The sequence below is a fragment of the Pinus tabuliformis genome, chromosome 5_2, assembly GCF_031772625.1.
Source record: "Pinus tabuliformis cultivar Carrire ecotype Pingquan chromosome 5_2, CPIR1, whole genome shotgun sequence".
NCBI lineage: Eukaryota > Viridiplantae > Streptophyta > Pinopsida > Pinales > Pinaceae > Pinus > Pinus tabuliformis.
Window position 1 is genome coordinate 607,277,525 of NC_142306.1, and position 27,146 is coordinate 607,304,670.

Genomic DNA, 27,146 nt, shown 5'->3' on the forward strand with positions numbered 1-27,146 from the left:
CTCATCCTCCCATGTGGAATCTTCAGCGGATAAGTTCTTCCACTTGATAAGATACTCCGAAATTGATCGATTTCGTAGCTGTCGAGTTCTTGTTTCTGTGACTGCTTTTGGTTCCAATATAATTTTTCCTTCCTCGTCAAGTTCTGGCAATATTGTTTGAACTGGGAGCTTGTCGCCTATAACCTTCTTTAAACATGAAACATGGAAAACTGGGTGCAATCGAGAAGCTGCAGGAAGCTCCAATTTGTATGCCATAGTACCAATCTTTTGCAACACCTTGTACGGACCATAATACTTTGGTGATAATTTATTATCCTTCTTAGCTTGCTTGAGGGACATTTGCTTATATGGTTGTAGCCGTAGGAATACCCAATCACCTACATCAAAACTTCTTTCGCTGCGATGTTGATCTGCCTGTTGTTTCATTCTATTCTGTGCCAACACGAGGTTATCCTTTAAGAGTTGGAGGACTTGTTGTTGATGTTCGATGTGATGTTCCACTGCTTGAACCTTAGAATTTTCTCTTAAATATGATGTGATGGATGGTGGCTGATATCCATAAAGTGCCATAAATGGGGTCATTTTTGTTGTTGTATGGAAGGAAGTGTTATACCACCATTCAGCCAGAGGCAACCATTTGACCCATTGTGTCTGTTTATCAGATACAAAGCAACGAAGATATCCTTCCAAACATTTGTTTACTATCTCAGTTTGCCCATCAGATTGAGGATGATAAGATGAGCTATGAGCTAACTGAGTACCAAGACAAGAAAATAATTCTGTCCAAAAATTTCCAGTGAAAATGGGATCTCTGTCACTTACAATAATCTTTGGGTTTCCATGTAGCTTTTGAATTGTTTCCATAAATGCAGTAGAAACTGTACTGGCTTTAAATGGATGTGATAATGCACAAAAGTGTGCATACTTGGTAAGTCTGTCAACTACCACCATGATGACACTCTTTCCCTCAGACTTGGGTAAACCTGTGATAAAATCCATTGAAACCTCCTCCCAACGTTGGCTTGGAATGGATAAAGGTTGTAATAGACCCGGTGTCTTAATTGTTTCAACTTTATTTTGTTGGCAAACCAAACATTCCGCCACAAACTTTTGAATATCTGATTTAAGGCCATCCCAAAAAAATTCCTTCTTAACCCTGTGGTAAGTTTTTAAAAATCCTGAGTGCCCTCCTAAGGGAGAAGTGTGCAATTCCATAAGAATCTTTTGTTTTAGCTGGGAATTCTTACAGAGGTATAAGCGATCTTTGTACCATAACGAATCATTTTGCCAGCTAAATGTATCAGAAGTACTGGAATCTTGTTGTAACTTTCGAATAAGTGCCCACACTTCTTCATCATTCTTCCATTCCTCCCTTGCTTCGTTTATCCAATCTGGTTGGATAATAGAAATGGCGCACAACAATGCTTCCACATCCTCATCCTTTCTTGAGAGTGCATCTGCCACCACATTTTGCTTTCCTTTTTTGTAGATGATTTCAAAGTCATAACCCAACATCTTTGTGACCCACTTTTGTTGCTCTTCAGAGGATAATCTTTGTTCTAAAAAGTATTTAAGGCTATCATGATCCGTTTTTACCTTGAAGTGTCTTCCCATTAGGTAGGGTCGCCATTTCTTAAGTGCATGGAGTATTGCCAACATTTCCTTCTCATAAATAGCTTTGTGTAAAAACTTTCCCTTGATTGGACGACTTTCAAAAGCAATGGGTCTTTCATCTTGCATTAAAACAGCACCAATTCCATTTCCTGAAGCATCACATTCCACAATAAAGGTTTTTGTGAAGTCTGGTGTAGCTAAGACCGGTGCTTGGCACATTGCCTCTTTAAGATGTTCGAAGGCCTTTGTTGCTTCTGGAGTCCATGAAAATGCATCTTTCTTCAATAATGTTGTTAGAGGTGCTGCTATTCTCCCATAATTCTTAACAAACTTGCGATAATACCCTGTCAACCCGAGAAATCCTCGCAGATGCTTTATGGATGTGGGGATTTTCCATTCCTTAATGGCTTTAATTTTGCTAGGGTCTACCTTAACTCCTTCATGAGATACAATATGACCCAGATATTCCACCTCTTGTACTCCAAAGAAACATTTGGATCTTTTTGCATATAATTGTTTCTCCTCCAATAGTTGTAGCACCCTGTCAACATGTTCAACATGATCCTTCCAAGACTTGCTGTAGATTAGTATATCATCAAAAAATACTAACACAAATTTTCTAAGGAATGGTTTGAAAATGGAATTCATCAAACCTTGAAATGTTGAAGGTGCATTGGTAAGGCCAAAAGGCATGACCAAAAATTCATAATGACCCTCATGAGTTCTAAATGCTGTTTTCGGAATGTCTTCAGTCTTCATTCTGATTTGATGATATCCTGAATGAAGATCCAACTTGGTGAAGTAAATTGATCCATGCAATTCATCCAGTAATTCATCAATGACAGGAATGGGAAACTTATCTTTAATAGTGAGCTTGTTGAGCTCCCTATAATCTGGACACATGCACCATGATCCATCCTTCTTGTGCACCAATACTACTGGAGCAGAGAAAGAACTTTGACTCGGTTGAATTATACCAGCCTCTAGCATTTCTGCAACCATACGTTCAATTTCACTCTTTTGGGCATAGGGATATCTGTACGGCCTGATGTTTGGAGGAACACTTCCTGGAATCAGATGAATAGCATGATCATGATCACAAATAGGTGGGAGACCTTTGGGAGTCTCAAATACCTTGGAATGATTGTCCAAGACTTTTTGGAGATCTGGAGAAATAGATGATTCCAATGTGGAAACATCTAGCGAACATAATTGTGCAATTACACCTCTTTGTTCCTTTTTTAGAAGCTTTGTCATACCGTTAGAGCTGATTATCTTTCCTAGTTTCCCTGCAATACCCCTTAATTCAACTTCCTTTCCTTCCATAGAAAATTTCATGAAAAGTTCTTGAAAATTAAAAGCTATTGTACCCAAGGATTGTAGCCATTGGACTCCTAGTACAACATCAACACCTCCCATTGGAATGGAAAGCATTGGGCTAGTCAATACATATTCTCCCATGGATAGCTTGATATTATGGCACTTTCCAGAGCAATTTATTGTTCCTCCATTTGCAACCATCACTTGACACTCTGGTGCTGGATAAGAAGCAATTCAATTCTTTTGCTACCTTACAATGAATAAAATTGTGGGTACTTCCTGAATCAATCAACACTATTACCTTTTTCTTCTTGATTTGTCCTTCTATCTTGATGGTTTGAGGAGTGGTAATTCCTACCAATGCATTACAAGATATGGTCAGATTCATTTCTTCTTTATCTAGGCTTTTTTCCTGGAGTATATCCTCTTCTTTTGACCTTTCTTGCTCCTTTTCTTCTTCCTCTTCACAATCTATGTAGAATAATTTCTTCTCAGCACACTTATGACCTTTAGTGTATTTGCTATCACAACTGTAACAAAGCCCTTTTGCTCTTTTTTCTTCCAATTGTTGTGGTGTCAACCTTATAGGTTGTGGAAGACTAGGGGCAACAACACTTCCATCTTTATAGTTGTGATTGGTATGCTTCCTGGTTGCCATAATTTTGCTTTCCATTTTTCTTGCTAACCTGAATGCCTTCTCTAATGAATCAGGTTCCCAAAGGCGAACATCATGTTGGATATTATCCTTTAAAGTCCCTATGAACACATCAATCCTATGCTCCTCTGGAATATTTTTTACCCTTATGTTCAATTTTTGGAACTCCTCAATGTGCTCCATTATTGAACCCTTTTGTTTGAGACTTATCAATTGGCTAAAAAAAGTGTTGCTTTTTGTATCCTCATAATGTGCTGTCAATTCTTTTGTAAAAATTGCCCAAGTGATAATTTGTTTACGAGAGCAAAGCCATTGATACCATACAAACTGATTTGGTTCCAAATATAAAGTTGCAATACGTACCTTTTGTGTGTTTTGCACATTATTGAGATCGAAAAATTGCTCCATCTGTAATATCCATGTTACGGGATCCTTGCCATCAAACTTCCTCATATCGATTTTTGGAATATGGTGGGTCTTCGATCCAACATTAGAGTCTATGGAATCATGATTAACATTTCTTTTGTTCTCATCATGAGTTTCCTTTACTACCCTTTCACCATTAGTGACCATTTCTTGTAGCAACTTATTCATATTTATCTTCAATTCTTCCATCTTATCATCCATGCCATCAATTTTAGCGTCCATGCCATTCATCTTAGCGTCCATACCATTCATCTTAGCTTTTATGCCATCCATCTTAGCTTCTACACCTTTCTTTAAACAATCCATCCTAGCTTCTACACCTTTCTTTAAACCATCCATCTTAGCTTCTACATCCTTCCTTAAACCATCCATCTTAGATTCTGTTTCTTTTTGTGCAAGTGACACTTGTTGCACTTGGTCTCGTAATTTTGATATATCATGTTGCATTTCTTCCTCTTCTTCATGAGTCATGCTAGAGCTTTTAGGTTGCCTACTAGGTGTTTGCATTTTCTTTCCTTGGGGCATCAATTACCAATTCAAACTATTTTTTCAAACCAAGCTTATGCAAAAATTTAAAAAAAACTACACACCTTTTTTCACTTTGTAGAAGCTTGATATTGAATCTAATGTATCTCTGCAATTTTATATCATCCAGTTCTAAAATTGTGACCTGTAGTAGCCCTCTGTGTCCTCTTTCCAATTCCACCAGTCTGATCCAAATTGGATTCTCCAAGGAAGAGTTATGCACAATCTCCCAAGATGATCTGATTATAGACTAGTTCAATAGAGCGAACTTGTACGACGTGCCACGAGTCACTGTTTTGACCTTTGGCTCTAAAAAATATATACAAGAGACTACAGTCCATCCTCTTTCTATACCTTCTTATGAAATTTCAATACAATGCTCAGAGAGAATGTTATGACAATTTTCCCCAGGTCACCTGTTTGGAATGTAATTAAGGAGTTTGCAAAAATACCAACTTCCTCAGATCATATTTCCACAAATATAGTGCAAAAGAATATGAAATTTAGATCCGAGATTCAGCATAATTGCTTCTCAAATGGGTTTTTTTTTTAGCTTCTGAAACGTCACATAAAGAACGTTATAGCGAAAATGCCACGATGACCTGTTTGGAGCAGCAAAACCCTAGAATCCAAAGCTCTGATACCAAATGTTATGAAACTAGCTCACAAAAAGATAGAAAAGAGAGATCAATGACTTAGAATTCAGCCTCTTCAAGGGGACAACCTTCTTTACATTACACAAATGAAAAATTCTTTGATGATTCAAATGACAAAACCTCCTTTCTAGATATAGGAGTCTAAGGAGTCACAATATAACGCAGCCGACCTAACAATAATAATATAAAGCCACAAAAATAACAATAGAGGGATTCTATGGGGCACAGTAATAACAATATGGGGACAATAGGGGCACAACAATATTAATAAGGGATACAACTACAATAGTAATGGGGTAATCACTAGTATTATAGGGACCCAACACATCCTCCTCTTACGGATCTAAAACTTCCTCCTCTTACCCTATAAAATGATTAGAGGGTAGAGGAATTGAGGAGGTCATAATTGAGAGAAAATAAACTTATGTTGTTGGTTTGAGATTGGAAAGCTTGTCATATAGGTAGGAGATTGAAGGCATTTGGGAGGGACCTCACGGCATCAAGGCGAAGGTTGTAAGGCTCCTCTTATTTTTTGATTAATACAAATGAACACTTTGTCCCATTTATTTTGTCTTATGTGGATGATGAGTGGTTTACACTTGTTTACAATGTTTATTAAGGAAAATTCAATCCCTAATTTCCTTTATCATTAGGCTAAGTTGTTTGGATTATTATATCACATGTGATTTCCATCCATTTATGGTCTATGTTTGCGGGTCTTATTAAGCATTGAAGAACTGCATCAAGTCACAACAAGGGATCTTCATCAGACATTTCATGAAATAGGTAAGAGGCTCATCCGTTAGCTATAATGCTTATAAATTGAACAAGTTCAACTTAGGGAAAGAGTAAGTTCAATTGTCATGATTTTTTCTAGTTTCCATTTAGGATCTAGGGAGATTGCTCTTGTCCACAAGAGGGATTGTCCAGAGTAACTAATGCAGGGTTACCCCTGCACATACCCACATTATGCCTACAGAGGCATAAATAATTTGTCCTAGGAATTTAACTCTCTCCGGAGTCAAATATATAAACCTAAATGGTTAAGGCCTCCCTTTGCTTATAGTTCCTTTGAATCGGAACTCAATCACCCCACTTTAAACCCTCTATCGGGACTTTTCCTCAATACAACCCTTTTCCTTTCTATCGGGATTCATTTACTCTTCATAACCTATATATAACATTATAAACCCTTTGAACATACATATGCAACCTTCCCTTTTCCAACCCTTGGCTAACATATGTATTTAATCCACAAATCCTTCATTCGACGCTAATTCTTTATAAAACCCTTTAAATAAGGAAAACACTCCCACACATTACCTTTTCCGCCCTTTCGTATGGCTTCTGCATGGATTTCAAGGTTTGACCTCATCGTAATCGCAGTCGGGATTTTCGCAGTCAGCTCACACATGAACCCTTCACATCCCCGATATGCAAATACATAACATTCCGGAACTCAAATCATAATAAACTGCCCCTATAATGTTATCGGGTCTGATTATCACATATCGCATTCCTCTCCAGTCTTGATCATTCTAAACTCCGATCGCAGATAGTTCCAACCACCGACCACCGATAATCGCTATCGGTGATATCACAAAACCACTAACATCATCGCTAACCCTTGCACCTTCGACTTCCAATTGAGATTTAAATCATGACCGTTGATCTGGCCACGATCCAATGGTCCACGATTAATCACTACTCACTCACCACAAATCTCCAAGCTTGGTTGCAACTTAATCTCAATCGTTTATCTTCCTGATCCGACGGTTGCTGAGCATTATGACTCCATTACTCCGTCTACCTGTTTACTTTGATTTTACACCATTTTCCCAGGTTTATATAACTTCTGGTTTTATTCAAAAGACTCTGCCTTATGCCTTTACTATTTGGTTGCACTCCGTTTTGGCTTAACCTCTCATGCCCCTTTGACCTATGTCATTCTAGAGTGTTTACAGATCCTTCAATGAACTCAAGAATCTATTACGAATCTCGGATTCATTCCTCTCCTCTGTGTCTCGCTTCGACTCTGCCTCTTGCATATATTTACTTTATGCAATCTCTGATAACACCTAATTCATCATTTAACAACCAAATACACATTTATACAGACTCCAATCAATCTCTGTATGTATAAATACAAATAAATAATTATAGAATGAAATTTTTGTCTCTCTGGCCTGATTCTTCTTTACAGTGGCCTTTGATTTACAAATCTACTTGTAGGCTTCCAACACTCCAATCTACTATCTATTTTGTTCTTAAACCTCTCTAACCTCTATTCACACCTTTTTGGCTTATATTTATACAAAGGGATTCTAAACCAATTTCTGGTTTAGATCCATAAACTCCTCAACCTCATTCCTAAAATCTCCTTCTCATCCCTAAGGATTCTCTAAAATCCACAAAATCATGAACTGACTCCTAATCTAGGATTTAAAATCAATTCTCAATCCTCTCATCACTCAACTATCCTAAATCTCTCATGTTCTCCTTCATTTGAGAACATTTACAATAAAGCCTCACAATATTCAATTAATTCCTACTCTAATTAAAATCACTGAAAACATTAAATAATTACATAAATCCAATACTTAGGAAACCAACTTCCTTGAATCACAAGACCCCCTATTTCTACTAGAATACAATGATAATATTGAGCTAGATGCTCCTACATCAGTAACAAATTGGCAACTCTGTTGGGGAACGCCTAGGTTCTTGTCTTTTTCCTTAGCCTGACTTTATGATTTCTTCGATTTATCCAGACCTGAGTATTCATAAATTAATGGCCTTTTAGATTTGAGTGGTTGATTCTTCAAAAGTTTTATTTTTTATTAGGTTTTTCTCTCTGCACTGTTTCTGTTTGTTAACAAAGTGCAGTTCTACGCCCTTTTTGCCTCAGCAATAGAGCGCATGCGATCTATTTTCTATTGAATACCCGTGCATGCCTTGGAAATTTTTGAAAAAATTGTTTTTGCTTCAACCCAGACCTGAATTTGTTTTTCTGAAAGTGTCATTATCTTTGTTTGGACTGTGTTGTGTCTCTTCTGAACTCAGTTGATTGTTTTGTTGATGATTTTTGAGAATTAGGTCTTTTTGAAAAAATTCCTTAGGGTTTTGCCTGGTTGATTTGCTGATTGATCAAAACAAGATAGAGTGTCCTTCTGATTATGATATTCTTATTTTGTTCTGTCAAATACACTGGTTAAGCCTTAATTGTTGCTTATTTGTGGTCAAAATCATTTTGAATTGCAAATTAGGGTTCTTAAGACCTTGTGCTTTTGTGAAAGAATTGTACTTATTTTTGCTTGATAAAAGAAATTGTTGCTTTCATCTTGGAAAATTTTTCGTGATTGCACTGTTATTATCATTAGATCAAAGCATTCATAGGAGAATATGTCTTTTCTCCAACTCTCTTGATTGATTTTTGTGTGCTTGAAAGTTTTGAGTGATTAGAGAAAAATAGTATTTTGGCTTATTTGATGATTAGGGAAATCTGGAAATTAGTTTGTTGACTGCATTTTCATTACAAAATAGTGAAATTGGTTGCTTTAGAAAATTGGAAAATTTGTGAGTTTTTTCATTTCATTTCTCGAAAAAAATCAAAGAAACTCTTTCTTTTCTCTAAATAGAATTTCATCGAATTTGAAAGTTGCTATTGCATTTTAGAGTGCATTAAGATTTTGAGTCATGTCATAACATCATAAGTTTCACCTTCATCACCTATTGAGTAAACAATAGCTTAATAATACATCGTTCATTAAAATTCACCTAGATTTTTATATTTGTTAGGGCTCTTGTCACCTACATTAGCTTAAGTGTAGGGCTTTGGAATAGGGAAGGAAGTAAACTTTCAAATCTACAAATGAAAAATGGAATCTTGAGTTAGGGAGAGAAAATCCAATTATTTTTGTTTTTCTTTGGGAACCTCTTCTTATACATGAGTTAAGCACAAGGTCGTGTCAAATCTGGTGAAGTGATCATACCCAATCCATTGGCCTAGATAGAGTGATTTGCAGGTATTACAATGTTGCCAAAAGGTACTTGGGGTCACTTGAAAGTAAACCTCCAATTGATCATGTGGAGGTGCCTTCAAGGGGATTGAGCTTGTTACTCTTCCCTTCTGTGTACATCCAATCTATGGCTGTCCCCCCAGGTAAAATTGTTGTATTTGGTAAACTTTGTGACTATAATCCAAGGGCTCTACCTAAGGTGACGATAGTGGGAAGGTCCTTCTTTACCTAGAACAGAAGTTGGCTAGACTCACTTGGAATTTTGGGTGGGTAATCACTACGCGAGATGGTTTATAGTAGAGTTACTTGCACCCAACTATTTCATTAAGCAGGTTGTTAGGGTAACTAGTTCCAAATACTCATTTCTATAAAAAAATTAACCTTGATCTATGCGATGTTACATTTCATCACCAACTAGTAATTATTGACCGTTGTGAAGAGTAATTTTGTATGGTTTGAACTCCTACATTTTTAGCGCATGCTACTTTCTTTGTTGTTTTTTCACTTTTTAGAGACTTTAGGTGTAATTTAGATATTGTGTAAATTGATTAATTGAAAACTTTTAATTCTGGCGGAACTACTAAGATGATCACGTAGGATACTCGAGGATCCCCATGAGTATACACTAAGTCAGTTAGAAAAGATTAAAGTGGAAAAATCTAAATCATCAGAAACTAGAAATGTAGTAGAAATTGAAACTTCTACTATTATAGATTCTGATATAAGAGGAAATAAACTTAATCAACCGATAACATCTACTATTTTAGGCCTTGAAGTAATAGAAACTGAATTTGATTAGACTCAGAATTTAACATCACACTCAACAACAATTGATTTACAAATTACTAAACTCGTTCAATCTGAATCAGATACTGGAGAACTTTCGGATAGAAACCTTGTTCTGAACTAGATATTAATGAATCTGATTCTGATATTTCTGAGCCTGAAATTCATACATATTCTACAAAACATATTCTGGATCCTCCACTTTCACCACATGTGAAACTCCTTATTACTGATAGTCTCCCTCTTGGTCTCATTTCCATTGAAGAAATTGTTTTGGACGAAGAGGAAGAACCTGTAGTTTCTACCAGTGAACCTGTAGATATATCAAAACTTTTGTTTCGATCTATTCACCTTGACCCTTGGTATTTCACACCCTTGAACTTTTTAGGACAAGGGATTCCATGATACATGACTCCTTATTCTACTATACCAGGTTTTGACTGGTCTACAATGACTGCTAGAAGTACCACATCAGATACATCCATGTTTTCTACTTCTCTGGAGTCAACATTGTATGGTGGTTTTTTACCACCTGGATATCACTCTCTTGCAGGAGCTTATTCAAGAGCTTCTTCCTCGAACTCATCTTCAAACATGTCAACTAGTGTAATTAACCCTACCAATGAAGGTTTGACATTTGAACAATATATTAATATGATTTCCGGTAATGTTGGTAACCCACAAGCTAACCCAACAGGTGGTTATTATCCGCCTGGGGGGCAACCATCATATCCTCCGTCGAGAGGAGAACCTTTTGGTGGGCCTTACCCTGTAACTGGGGGGAAAACCCCTATCGGAAGTTACTTTAATTATGCTCAAATGCCACAAACTGGTTTTGGTCAGCTTGTTATGCCTCAACCCGCCATTGGAATGCCTTACCCTGGATTGAATACAATTTGGAACCCTTCTCAATAGTCAATTCCCATTGCTTCTCAAGTGCCTTTGTATCAACCTAGCCAACCTCTTGGACAACCTACACAACAAATTCCTTTTCAAGGTATGCCTTTTCAAGTCCAATCAATCATCCAGGTTAACCCATCGAAACCTCCCTAGCAACCGCTTTGACAGCTTGTCCCGAGTACTCATCAAACCTGGTGCAGTCTGCTATGTCAATGATTGTTCATAACCTAGGTTTGGATTTGCCTAAAACTCCCATCCTAGGAGTATCACATGTAACTGTCCTACTTACGTCACAGGTTACTATGCAATCCCTTGTTCAGTCTTCACCTTAGCATTTGGTGTTCAATCTATTCCTATGATTCCGTCAACACCTCAAATACCTGTTGTAGAGCCTGGCATCCCATATATGAAAGCACTGTTTCAAGGACTACCTTTCCAAGGTTTACCCTAGAGTTAGTTTGTTCAGGGTCTACCTTTTCAAACTAACTTTCTCCAAGGTCAACCCTTGCAAATCCAACCATTTCAAGGACAATTTGTTTAAGGTCAAATGGGTCAAAGTCTCCCCTTTCAAAATCAACCATACCCAGGTCATATGTTTCGACAACCTATTCAACCACAATACGATATGGCTCATCCTGGATACCCTGAAGGTATGCATATTCCAACCGTTGAGGCTATCCCAAGATATCCTGGATATCCTCCTCCTAGTACAAGACTTGTCCCTCAGGGTTATCAATATCTATCATAGGACCCTAATCGCCAGTTGCCCTTCATTGCAACTTTGGATTTGCCTGACTTTTCTAGGTTAACTAATGATCCACTTCTTTATTTACCATTTTGGCTGGCTATTTATACTAAGTTTCCTAGTGATATTCCTAAGTTCTAAGGTAAGTCGGGTGAAGACACATCCAACCATATTATGACCTATCATCTTTGGTGCGCGTCCAACTCATTAAATAACGATTCTATTAGATTATGACTTCTTCAACGAACCTTAATTGGTTTGGCAGCCAAATGGTATTTAGAATTTCTGCGTGCTTCCTTCAACATGTTTAATGCCCTTGCTACAACCTTTTTGACCCATTTATAGTTGCCCATTCGGTATGATAATGGAACTGAGCTTTTAAATTCTTTAAAGAAGTCAACGTCAACCCATATCTCAGATCACATTCATGAATGGAAATGAAGACATCGCTTAGTTAAAGTTTACATTGCAAACCATATTTTGGTCGAACGGTTCATAAAAGCTCTTTTACAAGTAGTAGTTGAAGATGTGGCCAAAGGGGGTGTTGTAACTGAAGATCAGGTAATTTCTCGCACTCAATACCATGATCTTATTTATACTCAGTCTAGTACTCTGTATGAAAAGATCCCAGATTTACCCCGATCTACCCCAAATAATCCACCTCTTCCAAGATCACATGCCACTGATGGCATGATTGGTTTTGTGAGCCAAAAATCTAAGAACAAAAGAAAACTTCTAAGAAAGTTCAGGTTTCGGCTCTATCTGATTCACCTGGTGAAGATCCTTCTCCCGAAATTACTTTGGAAATTAACACCATAGAGTCATCTACTGGCAAGGGTAAGAAATCTGGAAATAAGAAAAATGGAAAAGGGAAAACTAAACAAGACAACTGTTCTAAGGAGAAATCAAACAAGAACGAACCATCTGATGAAAAGAGGAAACCTCGATATCCTTTCTTAATTTGTGAGGAAGGTCATTACACTAAGGAGTTCCCTCATCAGGCCGAAGTTTCCAAATTCGTTAAAGTTCACCCACACCCGCTGTTTTGAAGGATGCTTGTCCTCCACAAGATAGCAAAATGGTTTAGCATGACCAATCCTCCTCATCCACATCGGATGATATTATGATGATGTCTTCCAGAGTTATGGTAGCAACGAGATCCAAAGATTACACATCAGAGAGCCTTGTTGAAGATGGAGATGACTCTAGTTCACCTGGTCAAACTTCCACATCTACTCCTTCTGAACCATTACATATTGAAAAGACAAACCTTGTGCAACAACCCTTGTGAAAATTCCATGTAAAATTGTATAAATACCATGGATGATGGGACACATATTCAAAGCTGAATGGTGGGAAAGACATCATAAGTGGTGTTCAATTGGTTGTTTATGGCTAAGGAAATTGGCAAAGGCAATGGCTAAGGCATTAAAGAGACAAGATGGAATTTTTGGGACATTTATTTATGAAAATAAAAGAAATTAGGAGAAAAGGAAGGTGAAAGGTCATAGGTTGCATGTGAGGAGGAAATTGAAGGAAAATAATGGAAAATGAAGAAAATAGAGGCCTCATTAATAAAAAGGCTTATGAGGATCAGTGGGCAAGACTTTGTCAGTTTAGCTTTCGAGCTCTCTCATTATTCTCTCTCTCTCATACTCTTGGATACTTAGATTTTTCTTGGAGCACTCTTGGAGGGGGTGGCATACTTTGATTCTTGGAGCAAGAAGGCAAAGGAAGAGTAGGAAAGTGTAAGAAGCTATCAGAATCAACATCTACCTCAGATTTTCTTGTAGGTACCGAGTTGCATGTATGATTTATTTACTAGTTTTGGCATGCATGGAACATGCATGTGGTTTCTTGGTTGTTATCTATCATTGCCATCGAGGATTTCCTAGCCTAGCCATTTCCTGGATAGCCATGGTGATTGTGGGTTTACTTTCATTACTTTGTTTTGGTTGGTTCTCATTTTTCAATAGCTTAGGTTGAGTTACTAGTCTTGGAAGCCCTGGTTGAACAAATGCTCTGGAAGCCCTGTAACAACTTAGGTTGAGTTACTAGTCCTAGAAGCCTAGTTGGACAAACACTCTAGAAGACCTTGGTGGGTTGAGTTACTAGTCTTGGAAACCTTGGTTGGACAAATGCTCTGGAAGCCTTGTATAAGCTGTGGGTTGAGTTACTAGTTTTGGAAGCCTTGGTTGGACAAATGCTCTGGAAGCCCTAGAAGGCTTGGATGGAGATCAATCTGATGATGGTTTTTGGTGATGTCCGACCATGAGGTGGAATCATTGTTTGATGGGTTGAGGTGGGTGGCCTCGGAAAGCCCTGGATGAATTTTGATTGATGTGTTCTTTGAGATCCCACATTCATGCTTGGAATATGGCATGGGGGTGATTTGTTGAAGAGATACTTGCCTCAGCCAATCTATGGTTGGGTGGAACATGGTAGTCCCATCTTCGGTTGGTTCATTGCATTTATTAATGAAAAAAAATTCATTCCCTTGCTTTTCATGAGCAAATGTATTAATGTATATATGGATTTTGATGGATGATATGTTTATTGTATTTTTGTTCCTATTATGTTGTTTATATGCACATTTACCCTGGAGGTTGTTACAGAGTGGTATCAAAGCATGGTTCAAACACTTGGACTGGATGGGCTCTATCATAGGTAAAATGAAGAACAAAGGTTAATTTTTAGACCTTTCTGTCATATCTGTTATAACTTTTCTTCTGTGGAATATTAGAAGTCGAAAATTTGTCCATACTGAAGGTAAATCCCATTGATAATGTGGTAAAAATTTCAGATATTGGTTCACAATACTTTAGGAATTATGATCTAAGGAAGATGACCTTCCTAAATGCACCTTTAAACAGGTCACGTTGGAATTTCTGCAATAACTTTTCTTTTGTAGGCTTTCAGAAGCTGAAAAATTGTCCACATTGAGGGTAAATACCAATTATTATGTGGTAGATATTTCATATATTGGGTCACAATATTTTAGGAGATATGAGCAGAGGGAGTCGAGCCTTCTGAATGCTCCTAAAATCAGGTCTCAAACAGGTCACGCTGACATTTTTGTTATAACTTTTATTTTGGGCACTCTCAGGAGCTGAAATTTTTTCCACAATGAGAGGAAATCCCACTTATATTGTGATAAAAATTTCAGACATTTATTCACTATATTTTAGGAGATATGACCAGTGTAAATCGAGCTTTCTGGATACTCCTAGAATTGTGCACCAAATAGGATTGTGTTGGTATTTTGTTATAACTTTTCATCTATGAAATATCAGAAGCTGAAACTTGAACCATAGTCAAGAATAATACCACTGATCATATGGTTCAGTTTCCATAACTTGTATTACTACAGTTTAGGATATATGCATTGAATCATTCGCTATATTAGTTTGAATGCAAAGTGTTTGATGAAATGATTAAATAGTTAAATGATTAATTGCATACAAACTGTTTGATAAAATGCCCCAATGAGTATGTTGTTTGTGGTTGGGGATGGTATTGATGTGTAATAGTATTTCTCTAGTTGATATATGCTTACTTGTATGCAAATAGTTTGCTATATTAGTTCACATGTAAAGTGTTTGAAGAATTGCTTACATGCAAATGTAATAGTATAGTAGTTGTTTGAAGAAAAGTGTAAAAGTATGGTAATTGTTTGAAGAAAATGTTATTTTTTTTGCATGGGATAGTATTGTAGTATGATAATACGGATGTAGTTGATCTATGCCTATTTTCATGCAAATAATTTGAAGAGTTGCATGTAAGGAATTTGAAAGGTTGCATGCAAGGAATTCGAAAAGTTGCATGTAAGGAAATGGAAAAGTGGCATGTTTTTAGTTATTATGTTACTAGTGGAATAAGTGCAATGTTTTTGACTTAGTCTCATACAAATGTATGAGAAATAAAAATCATTTTTTCTTTCAAGTGTGGTGAAATTTAGTAGAGCTTTGGAGATCCCATTTCCATAATTGGACATTGGATATCGGGCCATTATAGTAGCTTCCTCCTTCTACCTTAGTGTGGACCATGGATAGTAAGGGGGTATGCTTATAGGTTGTTAGTATTGGTGAATGATGATTTCAAATTAATAGACACGATGTCTTGATTTTTGGAACATGTGACTGACTGTGTATGAATTATATGTCACTTACATGTTGATTTCATGATACCTACTTACATCCTTGTATATTAGGTTACATTTTTGAATATTTTGATTACATGTATCAATCTTGTATGTTGATTACAAGAATTGATTGCTTATGTTTGACTACATGTGTTTATGCGTAGGTGTAGTTGATTTGGCATTGCGTATGCATATTGTTGGTTGCATGTGGCAATGTGCACAATGGAGTAATGGTTGTTGTTATGCATGTATGGTCTTGGTCATGATTATGCATGTATAGTAGGTAAAACATGCCTTGTGAAGTCATTGTATGAAATTTAGGTCATCATGGTGCTATTGGTTGTTATGATGCTAATGAGTTGGTTGAGATAAAGCAAGAGATGCATATAATCAAAGTGAAGTTGTAGAATTGGACCTCGAGGCAAGGGAAGATCATCATATAGGTATTGCATGTGGGCATGCAGGTATGTAAGTTAAGGATTTTTATATGCATTAAGTTTATATACATTAGGTTTATGTACATGTATTTTGATGTTATGGTTACATTCATGATAGATGTTGGTTGATTAGTGTAGTTATATGCATGTGTCAGATAGTCAAGAATGATAGTAAAATGTAGTTGTATGCATTGCTATTGTTGTTTTATATTAGATAACCTGATGATTATGTTGTATGTTGTTTATGAGTATGATATATAGCTTATTGTTGTTATATGCTATTAACTTGATGATTAGGGTCATTTCATTGAGATATTGATGTTATAATTTGGATTGGTCATATGTGTGATGGTTATGTTCATTGCATTGAAGATCTTGATGTTATATGTATTGTGTTAACCTGGTTAGACCTATGCAGATGGTTATGGTTACGATACTCATGTATGAAATGACATATTTGTGATGTGGTGTCGTACTAATTTAGATTGATCAGACATATGTGATTATTATGCATGAACGATGGATGCTTATGAGCTTGTAATATGAACATGTTAGTTAGTTACTATTATGGATATCATGATTTATGTTGACATGTTGTAAAGTTATATCTCACTAACTAGATTGATTATGCAGACAAGATAGCCTCCCCTAAGGTACACTAAGGTATGAGTTTGCTTATGTATTATACTTGGTGTTTCATAGTTGATTATGTCGTCTATTTGGTTTATGAGCATTTGGTGCCTATTATGTCGTCTAATTGATTTATTTAACATGGTATGTTTGTGAGTTGGTTGAATGTTTGATGAATTGCATAATATGAGTATGTGCTCCAATGATATTTTTTAAAGATGATGGTACTAATACATATGTGTTAAGACAGTTGATATGTACTTGAGTTTAGTAGGTGATAGTTGTAGCATTATGTCTAATGATTATCAGTTGATTATGGATTATGACATGATTGTTAATATTGGTAATGGTTAATTTAAAATTGATAGATATGATTGTCTTGATATTTGGAACATGTGGTTGAGATGTGTGAGCATGATGTAGGGAGTTGCATGGCAAAAGAGGTTGCCATTAAATCTTGAAGAAGGCTTGGGTTGAACATTCCTTGGGAACCATGGGGATTGAGTCATGGTGTTTTTTGTTAGTCTTGTGCTCTTTGGTCTTTTATGAATTGTTGAGCTTCATTTGCAGCTTTTTCTATGTCTAGTGTATGGCCATACCACTTTGTTTGATGATTCGTGTTGCTTGGTTTTTATGGTCTTCTTCTTGTTTGTTTCTTGTCTTTACTTTTATGTTTTGAGTCTTGGGAATTAGTTGGGAGAGAGGAAATTTGATGGAAATTAGGAGAGATGTGTGGTACTCAACTGATGATATAAGACCCAGATGAAGCTTTGTGCATGAGTACGCGCATCGGAAGGTAAGACTATGACAGTTGGTTGGACTGGTTGGGTCCATTGTGGTACATGGACAATAGAAGCGCATACACAAGAAAGGTAACCAAAAAAGGTAAAGTAAATGGATCTGAGGCATCAGATGCCTTGGCTATGTTGGGAGTTATTATTCTCAATATCGTGCACGTTGTGCATGAATAAAGGAATTTCTCTTAACCTTGACCTTGATATCTAGTAATTATTTTATGATCATGATTATGTTGATGTTTATATATGTATACATGTATGTATTTATGTCATATTTGACAAGGTGATCATGAATCATGATTATTTTATGTTAATGTTTATATGTACATATGCATCTATGTATGACATTGTCTAATGAGATCATTATTATTTTATATATGTATGTATGTATCCATGTATCTATGTTACTATTTGACAAGGTTGTCAGGGATCACTCTTGTGGAGGAATGATTTCTTATGTAAGAGAACAACATGAATAGGTTCTTGGTCTTACGAGGAATCAAGTGGGAATAGTAGTCATGAAAAATATATGAGGTTAGTATCATGTGGATATGATTTGGTATTGTAGACTTGTATTATGCCTATGTTTATGTTATGATAGGTAATGTTGAAGGACACATCAACAAAGTGAAAGCAATGTGGTCTGTGGCATGCTAGGATACACATGGATGAGATACCGGAAGCAATGTTTCTTGGTAAGGATAGTGTGGTTTTGTATGTGTGGTACTATTGTTGTGCATATGTTGTACATGTTGCATCTATGATGTGTGCACTTGTGGTGTTTTGTATAGATAGCATGTGTACATGTTATTTATGCAATGTTATGTACAAGATGGTACAAATAGGGTTGTGCGAATATTGCATATGGGGTGTTGTATACATATTGTACTATCTTCATGATGTATATGCGGTGTGTGTGCATATGGTGCTCTGTGCATGTTGGATATGCAGTGCTGTGTACGGATGATGCTATGTACATGTTGGATATGCAGTGCTATGTACATGTGGTGTTGCGTGCATGTTGTACATATGGTGCTATGTACATATGGTGTTGTGTGCATGATTGTACAAGTGGTGCTGTGAGCATGTGGTGCTGTGTACATGTTGTACATAGGGTGTTATGAGCATGCGGTGTTGTGTACATGTCGTGCATGTGATGCTATGTACATATGGTGTCACATACACATCGTGCATGTGGTACTGTGTACATGTGGTATTGTGTACACATTGTACAATGGTGTAGTGTACATGTGGCATTGTGTACACATTGTGCAGGTGGCGCTATGTACATGTGATGTTGTGAACATGTTGTGCAGGTGGTGCAGTGTATAGGTGGTATTATGTACATGTTGTACATATGCTACTGGTGTACATGTGGTATTTTGTGCATGTCGTTGATGTTGTGTTGTGGGCATGCAGTATTATGTATATGCATCATGTAGTCATGGTATTGCGGCGTGTGTAATCGTTGTGTGGTACTATGTGTAGGTACATGCATTGGGCGGTATTTCACATCGGATATAGATGGATGCATTGTATTGTATACATTGAGTGTAGGTGTATGTGTTGTATGTCAGGGGTAGATGCATGTATTTCATGATGTAGTATGTCATGTGGTTGTATGTGTGTTAGGCACACTATGTGTCTATGCAAATGGTTGAGGATAAGGCTCTAGGTGTTTGTCAAGTGTAGCAACCGATCCAGAGTGCGTATGGAATAAAGACAAAGGAAGAAGTAAGGATCGATGAAGGATAAGTATCAGTATATTATTTAAATTTTACTATGCATGTGATTTATGATTCTGATATATGATGACTATATGTGATCTATGATTCTAGTTTATGATGGTTAGATGTGATTTATGATTTTGATCTATCATGGTTGTGTTTTGAGCTAACCATATGTGATATGTTTATACATCATGTTTTGATCAAACAGTTAGTTTGACTTGTTGTGACAGGAACTAAACAAGATTACAAATGTACCTTATTGATGAGCTACCAATGAGGTATGATTTGAAGTTATTTCAATTCATTTTGAATCTAATGGAAGTTATGTGCTTGGTACAGGAAGCACGGAAATGCTCAGTTGGGTTGCTGAAATCGACTACAAGAATTGGTAGCAACAACAAAGAAATTGTAACATGAAACAACATGCTAGTAAAGTATTCAGGAGCAGGGCCATTGTGGGACACTGTTACCCAATAATGTCCATTGATTTCCATGAGCATGCTATGACTGGTATGATGTGTTGAGGTAGGTATATGCCTTGGTTTTTGTATCTTTCGATGCTAGGAAGCCTTGCCATGGGATGGACTGCCCAAGATGGGGGTGCCAGTGGAACGTGGAAGGTAAGTGACTACATGGAAGGGGTGACTGGATTCCCGAGGGACTGTGTAGCAGAGAAGGGAAGGTCAAGGATGGATTTGTTTTGGTCATTAGAATTTCTAGATGGAATTAAATGCACATTGGTAGTGTGCCCTGGAACAATGAGCCAGTAACTGTTCCCTGAGAGGAAAAGTGGCGTGGGATTATAATGCTGGACATTGGATGTAGATTTGACTTCGCAATGGATTCTAGACTTCCTGGGAAGGAGGTGAGTCCTTGTATTACTTTGAGGGTGGAGGTGTGAGCCTCTCGATTCCCTTGTTGATTAATACAAGGATCGCATCATTTATTTGTTGGTCAAGAAAATGTGTATGTGTATACCATTGTAAATGTCGTAATGAGCTATGTTATAAAGCTCCAATATATAGTATGGTTTTTATCTAGTCATATTGTCGTGATGTTTTGATTTTGTGTAGACATTTCATTATAAATACCGCAACGAGATGTGTTATAAATCTCCATGGGCAGTATGTTTTGTTTTCAGTAGTCATGCTGGTTATACGTGTCATTGAACACAGAGGATGATGTTCCCCCAAGGGGGAGAGTTCTGTAATAGCCCTGGTGAAAATTCCATGTAAAAATATATAAATACCACAGATGATGGGACACATATTCCAAGTTGAATGGTGGGAAAGACATCCTAGGCGGTGTTCATTTGGTTGTTTATGGCTAAGGAAATTGGCAAAGGCAATGGCTAAGGCATTAAAGAGGCAAAATGGCATTTTTGGAACATTTATTTATGAAAATAATGAAAACTAGGAGAAAAGGAAGGTGAAAGGTCACAGGTTGCATGTGAGGAGGAAATTGAAGGAAAATAATGGAAAATGAAGAAAATAGAGGCCTGATTAATAAAAAGGCTTTCGAGGATCAGTGGGCAATACTTTGTCAATTTAGCTTTGGAGCTCTCTCATTATTCTCTCTCTCTCTCTCATACTCTTGGATACTTATATTTTTCTTGGAGCACTCTTGGAGGGGGTAGCATACTTGGATTCTTGGAGCAAGAAGGCAAAGGAAGAGTAGGAAAGTGCAAGAAGGCATCGACATCAGCAACTACCTCAAATTTTGTTGCAGGTACCAAGTTGTATGTATGATTTATTCACTAGTTTTGGCATGCATGGCACATACATGTGGTTTCTTGGTTGTGATCTATCATTGGCATGGAGGATTTCCTAGATCGACATTGGATTGCCTAGCCTAGCCATTTCCTGGATAGCCATGGTGATTGTGGGTTTACTTTCATTGCTTTGTTTTGGTTGGTTCTCATTTTTGAATAGCTTGGGTTGAGTTACTAGTCCTGGAAGCCCTGGAAGGCTTGGATGGAGACCAACCTGATGATGGTTTTTGGTGATGTCCGACTGTGAGGTGGAATCACTATTTGATGGGTTGAGGTTGGTGGCCTCCGCAAGCCTTGGATGAGTTGTCATTGATGTGTTCTATGAGATCCCACATTCATGCTTGGAATATGGCATGGGGGTGATTGGATGAAGAGAGAATTGGATCAGCCAATCTATGGTCGGGTGGAACGTTGTAGTCCCATCTCCAGTTCATTGCATTTATTAGTGAAAAAATATCATTCCCTTAATTTTCATGTGCAAATGTACTGATTTATATATGGATTTTGATGGCTGATATGTTTATTGTATTTATGTTCCTATTATGTTGTTTATATGCACATTTACCCCAAAGGTTGTTACGCCCTGATATGAGAATTCGTCTACCTCCTAAGGGTATGCTTCGTAAGTCATCTTTTAATCCTCATGCGAGGGCTCCCTAAAACTATAACATCATCGAAGATTTGGCTATGTCACCTTTAGCCATATCTGCCCTTGAAGTGCTGCAAACTTTCCTAGCACAAAAGAAATTATAATTATCATCTATATGAGCAATAGATCCTCAAGACTCCCATTTGATTGTTTTCGATCTTGAATATCATGTCCAGTGTCTCCCGCACCAACTGGCTTTTCAGATAACAGTTCACATCAAAACTCGACGAGTTTTTCGAATAGTGATTAACGAAGGAGTGTTGACATGTATTATGTCCATTGCCTATTAGAAAGCCTTGGGTTCTCCAACAATCAATCAATCTCCCATGACTTTGAAGGCCCTCGATGGAAGATGTTTCCGTTCATAAGGACTTTTAAATGATTTACCCATCGAATTAGAGGGAAAAAAAATTGCAATAGATGTTTAGGTTGTTGATGCTTAATTTGACTGTACCTTTTTGCTTGGTCAGAGCTAGACTTATGCCATGGCTGTAGGTTTTAACCCCATACAGAAATTGCCTAGATACGAATTCTAAAACATAGAAAATAAACAACAACGAGAGCATAACACATAAGACAAATATACACAGAGATTTCCCTTGGATCCCAAAACTGGGACTACAAGATTGGTTTTTCATTATGTTCCTTTCAATGTTACAATACATATTTATACATGCCGAGGCATCCAATACCATGGACTGAAAGCGATTGCGTCCAAAACCATGTGTGAAAACCATGCACAAAACCATAGGTAGGTCTCCCCAACCTAATATAGGGTCCAAAAAAAAGTTCCCCGGGGCACTACCCTGGACCCCATAGAGGGGGGCTACCCACCCCCCCTGTGACCCCCCCACTGCGCAATCGGCACAATGAAGAGGGGGGTTTCCCCCCCCTCTAACCCCCTGGTTAACTAGGTGGGCTAGTCGTGGAAAGAATATAACACAACCCAACATTCTCCCACTTGTTGTTTTATTTCCATGGGTGGCCACAGGAGAGCTTAGTCATTTATCCAGCCTTGCAACGCCCATTGTTTCTCTACACCATGAGAACTTCTCAGAGCTCACAGATTTTGTCAATGCATCTGTAGTATTCTTCAAAGTGTCCACCTTTACCAGCAACACCTTTTTGTCTTCTATCATATCCCTCACAAAGTGATACTGAACATTAATGTGCTTTGTCTTTGAATGATAAGAAGGGTTATTTTCCAAGAAAATTGCACTTTGGTTGTCACAGTCTATCCTTATAGCTCCCTATACTAACCCCATACTTGAACACAATCTCTGCAACCAAACTGCTTCCTTGCTTGCATGAGTGGCTTCCATGTATTCTGCCTCTGTAGTTGATAATGCTACTACAGATTGTTTCTTACTCATTCAACTAATTGCACCTCCAAATAGGTTAAACACATACCCACTTGTAGATCTTCTCTGATCCAGATCTCCAACCCATTTTGCATCAACAAGGCCATAGATATCCAAAACTATGTCCAATCCTTGTCTTCCTTGGTAGCATAAACCATAATCACTAGTGCCACGCAAATACCTGAAAACCCGCGTCACTGTTATCCAATGCTCATTTCCTGGTTTTGACATAAACCTACTCAATACTCCCACTGCATGTGCAATGTCTGGTCTAGTATAGACCGTCACATACATCAAGCTACCGACTGCACTTGCATATGGAACATGGGACATGTCCTCTTGCTCTTCTTGTGTCTTGGGACATTGTTCAACATATAACTTTACACCTATAGGAATAGGAACCTTCACTGGTTTACTATCATGCATATTAAACCTCTACAATATTGTCTCGACATACTTCCTCTGGTTTAACCAGAGCTTCCTCTTTGCCCGATCTCTTTTAATTTCCATGCCCAAAATATAGTTTGCAGCACCAAGATCTTCCATGTCGAATTTGGAGGAAAACTGGGTCTTCAAATCCTGGATAAGTTCTTTGTCATTTCCAACCAGCAAAATATCATCCACATACAAGAACAGATAAATAACATGGTCACCAATTAACTTAAAATACACACAGTGATCTGCCTTGCTTCTGGTGAAGCCAAGTCCCTGTATAAATGTATCAAATTTTTGATACCACATCCTTGGTGACTGTTTTAACCCATACAAAGACTTATTTAACTTGCATACCAATTCTTTCTTACCCTTCACCACAAAGCCTTAAGGTTGCTTCATGTATATATCCTCTTCCAGATCCCCGTGAAGAAATTTTTTCTTCACATCCATCTATTCTACCTCAAAATCAAAAGCAACAACAACATATAAAAGTAATCTAATAGAAGCTACCTTGGTAGCAGGAGAAAAATATCACCAAAATTAATTCTCGACACCTGGGAATAACCTTTTGCCACCAACCGAGCTTTGTATTTTTCCACCTTCCTTCTGCATTTGTCTTCTTCTTGAACACCCATTTGCTGCCAATGGGTTTCCTTCTAGCTGGCAACTCCACTAGATCCCAAGCCTCATTTTTTTGCAAAGATGCCATTTCATCAACCATGGCCTCTTTCTAGATTTTTCCATCCTCTGAGTCTACTGCTTCCTTCATAGTTCTAGGATCATCATCAGTAATAGATAAAGCAAAATTTGAATAGAAAGTAGATGGACTATACCTTTTTGGCTGCCTTCTTTCTTGAACTGATCTTCTCAGACCCGGATTTTGTGGCTCTTCATCTTCTAATTCCTCTTCTACTATAGAGTCTGATTCTTCCTCCTTAAGCTCAAACTCTATCTTCTCAGGTTCCTTTGGTCAAACTTCATGTTTAATGACATATTTTACCTCTTTGAACACCACATTTTTGTTGTACACAACCTTCATTGTTAATGGGTTCCAAAGCTTATAACCCTTTAAACCATCCTTATACCCAATAAAGATGCACTTTTTAGATTTACTATCCAACTTGGTTCTTTTCTCCTTTGGAACATGTACATATGCATCACATCCAAATACCCTTACATGTGAAAGAGAGGGTTTCTTACCAGTCCATACCTCTTGTGGAGTCTTATCCTCCAACGCTGATGAAGGTGATCTGTTGACTAGGTAACATGTTGTCTCCACTGCCTCTGCCCAGAATTCCTGTCCTAAGCCGGCACCACTAAGCATGCTTCTTGCCCTTTCCATCAATGTCTTGTTCATTCTTTCTGCAACTCCATTTTTCTCAGGTGTGTATGGAGTAGTATTCTGCCACGCTATACCACACTTCTTATATAATTCTTCAAATTCCTTGTTGCAAAATTCTCCACTGTTATCTGTCCTTAACACCTTTATCTTCTTCTCTGTCTGGTTTTCCACCAGAGCCTTAAATTCTTTAAACCTGTAAAAGACTTCAGATTTGTTCTTGAGGAAATATATCCATGTATTCCTTGAGAAGTATTCTATAAATGATACATAGTACACAAACTTACCTAGTGATGGAACTTTCACAGGTCCAAACACATCACTGTGCACAAGCTCTAATATATGTTTTTCCTTCTTACCAATAGAGGGGAAACTCACTCAATTCTGCTTCCCATATACACAATTTTCACAGAAATAAAAATCCAGAGAGATAGTAGTCGTACCTTCTACCATACCTTTACCATGAAGTATTCAAAGGCCCTTCTCTCCAATATGTCCAAGCCTTTGATGCCATAGGATGGTCTTTTCTCCAAAGACCACTAGATTTTTTGCTCCACTTTCAGGAACCACAGAACTGTTGCACCCATCAACAATAGTGCTACCTTGCAAGTTGTACAGAGTTCCAATCCGAGCTCCCCACATCAATACCAGTGCTCCTCAAACCATCTTGTAGGTATCTTTCTCGAACACCATTTTTACACCTGCATCATCCAGCTTTCTTATAGAAATCAAATTTCTGGCTAATGCATGAATATGCAGAACACCTGGAAGTTTTCTAATCCTTCCACCTTGCAACTTCAACTTGACTTTTCCACGACCAATGATTCTAGCCTTCCTATCATCCCCTAAGAAGACATCACCACCATCATATTTCTCATACTCGTAGAACCACTCTCTATGGGGAGTGAAGTGAAAGGATGCATCCGAGTCAATCAACCACACCTCATTATCTACATGTGTAATTTAAGAAGCCAACTACACATCCCCACCTTCATTTGAGGTGGTTTTCGTCTCTGCAGAAGGAGCATCATCAGAACCCTTTCCTTTGTCAGGAGCGTTAGATTTACAGTCCCTTTTGTAGTGCCCTTCATTTCCACATTTCTGGCAAACCACCTTTACAGGTTTTCTTAGAGATTTAGATCTCCCTATAGACTTAGATCTCCCACTCGATGACTTATTTTTTATTCTATTCTGGGACCGTCCTTGTACAAACAAGGCATCACCTTTCTGGCTCTCCATATTTTTCCGTCTCATCTCCTCCATTAGCAAGGATGAGACTATTTCATTAAAATGCAAGGCAGTTGCATTACTACCTATTGCAATAACCATACTATCCCACGTATTTGGTAGAGAACACAACAAACTAATGCACTTATCTTCAACAAAAATTTTAATATCAACAGAGAATAACTGACTTACCATAGTATTTAATGCATTCAGATGCTCTGTCACCAAGTCTCCATCTTTCATCCTTAGGTTATACAACTTTTTCCGTAGGAACAGTTTATTCACCAGAGACTTAGATTGGTACAAAGTCCCTAACTTGTCCCACAAAGCCTTCACCATAGCTTCCCCTGATACATTCAGCAATACTAAATCTGAGATGCATAATCGTATTATGCTCTTTGCCTTCCGATCCAACTTCTTCCATTCTTCATCGGACACTCCTGTTGGTTTAGTACCTGGATCGACCGCGATTGGTCTTTATCCACTAACAGATCCTCCATCTAGAGTTTCCATAACTCAAAAATCTGACCATTAAATTTCTCAATCTCTATCTTTCCACTGCTCGCCATCTTCTTTCACCACCAGAATTGATCCTGTAGATTTCCACTAAATAGGGTCTACCACAGGCCTGAGCGAAACTCCTCAGCAACAAAGGCATCCCCTTGAAGCCAAAACAACTCTGATAGCAAATGTAGGTTTTAACCCTGTATAGAAATTACTTGCATATGAATTCTAAAACATAGAAAATAAACAATAGCAAGAGCATAACACATAAAACAAATATACACAGAGATTTCCCCTGGATCCCAAAACTAGGACTACCAGCTTGATTTTTCATTATATTCCTTTCAATGTTACAATACATATTTATACATGCCAAGGCATCCAATACCATGGACAGAAACCCATCACGTCCAAAACCATGTGCGAAAACCATGCACAAAACCATAGGTAGGTCTGCCCAACCTAATATAGGGTCTAAA